Source organism: Notamacropus eugenii, chromosome 1 (genome assembly GCF_028372415.1).
Source record: "Notamacropus eugenii isolate mMacEug1 chromosome 1, mMacEug1.pri_v2, whole genome shotgun sequence".
In the NCBI taxonomy this organism is placed as follows: domain Eukaryota; kingdom Metazoa; phylum Chordata; class Mammalia; order Diprotodontia; family Macropodidae; genus Notamacropus; species Notamacropus eugenii.
In genome coordinates, this window is record NC_092872.1 from 174,752,595 (window position 1) to 174,756,540 (window position 3,946).

Sequence of the window (3,946 nt, forward strand, 5' to 3'; positions counted from 1 at the left end):
CTGCTCCTCATCTCACGTTCTTTCCAATATAGCTCACTTACCACATTTTTAACAGGATGCTTTTTGTTCTGTCACAAGCAAGATCCAATGATTGGTATCCCTGGTAGCCATTTCTTCCACTTCCTCCTCTGTCACCAATGTTCCAATCATTTTAACTATCACAAGGTCATGTTTCATTCTGTAATTAATAATAACAGTAGCCAGAATTTTTGTGGAAATTTAAGATACACAAAATGTTTTATCTCATTTACTCTTCTACCACTTAGAGGTTCCCAAAGGTTACTGTGACTCTTGAGATTGCAGAAAATACATAGTGCTTATCCTGATCCCAGAAGAACTTTGAAAAAAAATATTTGATGAGAAATGTCCATCTGATCGAAAGGAGTCCTGTATCATTCGTCAGAAAAATGAGTGGCTTGGGTTTGACGGCCCCCCTAATATATTTTTCAAATCTAAATCTATGATCCAATGATTTTTCTTAATAATATAGCATAATTCCTGTGATCTAGCTTTTTTCTTATACCTTTATACCTCATACCTTTTCTTATATATTAATAACTCATGCCTTAGATTTTCATTAGGCTAAAAATTACTAAATTAATATTCTTCATAATAAACGATTGATAGTATCTCAAATTAATGAATTGATAATCTCTGTTATATGTATTAATTATGTACATCAATGATTCAGTCTGAAGTAAAAAAATGATGTTGTGTTCTTATACTTTGTCATCAGAAGCATTATCACCAGAGGGAGAAATAATAGAGGAAAATATGAATTCTATTCTTGATAATTTTCAGAAACACACTAATTCTCTTTTCCTCCTCTGGAGGGAGGTGGGCTTTGGCTTTCAGCTCATGCAGTGGGAGGGAATGCTCCTATTTCTCTCAAGAAAGTCCCTTATTTAGGTAACACATGGCGCAGGACCACAATGTACATTTCCTACTCCTCTATTAGTAGCTCATGTGAACCTTCCAATCACCAGTCCCAGTCTCTTCCTTCTTAGTGGTTACCATCTCTCAGTTAGCAATAGGGAAACTGGAATCTCAACACAAAATAACATTTGAGTTGGAAGAGGCATAAGAAGACATCTGGTCCATCCTTAGTCAGTAGTCAATAAACATTTATTGTGTCTAATTTATGCCAGGCAATTTGCTAAGTGATGGGGATACAACTATGAAGGAACTAACCAACTAATGAGAGAACACAAAACACAAAAGGAAGGTGAAAAACTTGGAAAGGAGAAAGCATCCAATGCAGCGGTATGGTAGAGAAATCAGTCAAAGTCTCAAAGGAGTATAGCCAGGCAAGAAATGAGGAAATGTCTGAACTGAACTCTTTCCTTAAATGGAGGTTTGGAGTCCATGGCCCCACCCTCCAATCTGAGAGGCAGAGAGTAGTGATAAGGTGGAGTACTATGACCAGTGAGCTCTTACAGGGCAATGAAGTTATCCTAGCAATGACCTCCTGGGGGCATGGTGAAGAAGGCAGTCAGAAAAGATCCAAAGTAATGCAGCTGGGTGAAATAAATGCCACCACAATATAACTAAATAAAACTAAATAACATCCAGGGTCTGCTTAAAGTCCCATAAAGAAAGAAGGAGAGCCACCTCTCAAGACAGTGTATTACACTTTGGGATAGCTTCCATCGTTAAGAAGTTTTCTAGGATTTTTTTTCCCCTTAGAATCAACTTATGCTCTTTGTTCCAAGTAAGGCCAAGGAGAACAAGTTCAGTTGGCCTTCCAAGTGAAGATAGCTATTTGGACATTTTAACACAGCCATTACATCTCCTGAGTCTTGCTTCTCTTGCCCAAGTCCATCTCCAAGTTGTCTATGTTAAAAGAAATATTGTTCCCAGAAGCTTTGTTATTCCAGGTTTCATTAAGCCTATACATTACTATGGAAGTCTCTGGCTTCTTTTCTAGAAGACAACCTGCTTAATCCACACACCTATAGTATAAAAGGCAAGGTTTCAAAGTTTTTACTAAAGTAGAGCCAAGATGGCAGAATAAAGGCAGGGATTCACCTGAGCTCTCCAAAATTCACCTTTAAAGTAATGCCTCAAAATTAATTCTGTAGTGGCAAAGCCAAAAAAAGCAAGGAGTGAAACTGTTTTCCAGCTCAAGACAAGTGGATAGATCATCAGGATAGGCCACACCCTGCAAGCCAGCAGCAGACTTTGGGGGCAACTGAATCTCCAGTAGAAATGATTTCCAGAGCACTGAGCATACAGACAGTAAGGGGTCAGACAACTAGCCAGAAGGAAATTACAGAGAATATTTTTTCTGGCACTGGGAGCAGGAATATCTGTTGCATTGCCCATCCAGGATTCTAGGTCAAAGCCCCAGGGTGAGGAGGAGCACTAGCAGGAAGAGAGATGCTGAGCATAGTGCAAGGGTGAAAAGAACTGCTGATGGTTGCTCATAGACCAGAGCATAGACCAGGAGAGCAAGGACCAACCCTTACTTAGATCATACCAGCTTAGAACAACTGAGACCTTATGGACCCCCTGAGAGAGCTGTGAAAACAGTGCCACAAAAACCCTGAAGCCTGGCCTCTGCTTCTGCTTCCTCCACAGAGTAAGTCACATGCCATGAGGATAGGATTCAGCCCCTGGTGGGTGGGATCACGTGCATTCAGAGGTCATGGAAAAGGTGATGACTAAGGGAGCCAAGGAGACTTTGGAGATTGTGGTGGTCAAGGAGGTGAAAAAAGTGATCAGGTGCCCTGGTGGTCGGGACTGAGGCATCCCTCAGGGCTGAGGCCAGGGCAGTCCAGAAGGTTTCCAAGAAGGAAAGAAGGTCACTGTGGAGCCTCATTGACATGAGGGAGTTTTTATTTGTCAAGGAAAGGAAGATTCTCTAGTCACAAAGGACATGGTGCTGGGAAGTCAGTCTATGGTGAGAAGAGAATCACTGTGGAGGATGATGAGTTGAAGCTGGAGTACTATGGTTGGAACTGCTTCTAGTCAAAGCTGGCTGCAGTCATCCTTGGTGTAGTGGGTCAGATTCACATCCAACCTGGGACCAAAGTACTCTACTTGGGAGCAGCATCTGGCACTACTATCTCACATGTCTCTGACATTGTGGGCCCTGAAGGTTTGGTCTTTGCTGCCAAGGTTTCTCATCGATCTGGCTGAGACCTCATTAATGGGGCCAAGAAGAAGACAAACATCATTTACATCACTGAGGATGTAAGACACCCCCACAAATACTGAAAGCTCATTGTGATGGCGGATATGATTTTTGGCAATGCAGCCCAGCTAGACCAGTCCTGAATTGAGGCTCTCAATGCACACAGTTTTCTGCACAACGGTGGATACTTTGTGATCTCCATTTAGGTCACCTGCATATACGCCACAGCCTCCCCTGAAACCATGTTTGCCTTGGAAATCAACAAAATGCAGCAGGAAAAGATGAAGCCACAGGAACAGCTCACCTTGGAGCCCTGTGAGTGAGATCATACAGTGGTAGTGGGCATGTACAGTCCTCCATCATCCCAAGCTGAAGAAAGTAACTGCCAAGTAGCTATCCCCTTTTCTGTCCCCCTTGTTTTCAACTTTAGCTGTTTTGTGTGAAATTTTTGTGTTTTCTATTAAAAGGTGTGACCTTATGTGAAAAAAAATCCTGAAACTTAGAACAGTGCTCTTTCACCTGAGGAGCAGAGTCCAACTTTAACATAAAGTGAAAAGTAAAAATTAAGCTGTAAAATTAAGCAAAAATAAAAATAAAAAGAACAAACCAAAAAGGTTACTGTGGTGACAGGGAAGGTCAAAAGAGCAACATGCAAAGCCTCAAGGAAAAATGTGAATTTATGTCAGGCACTGGAAGAGTTTTAAAAGGATTTTAAAAAGCAAATAAAAGAGATAAAAATAAATTGGGGAAAAAATGAAGGTGATGCAAGAAAATCATGAGAAGAGAGTCAATATCTTGGTAAAGGAGGCA

At 41.1% G+C, this 3,946-nt stretch overlaps 1 pseudogene; it reads left to right on the plus strand.

The window, feature by feature from the left end:
- Nucleotides 1–1,418: 1,418 nt before the first annotated feature.
- LOC140529158 (rRNA 2'-O-methyltransferase fibrillarin-like) lies at nucleotides 1,419–3,579 on the plus strand (annotated as a pseudogene).
- The last annotated feature ends 367 nt before the right edge of the window (nucleotides 3,580–3,946 follow it).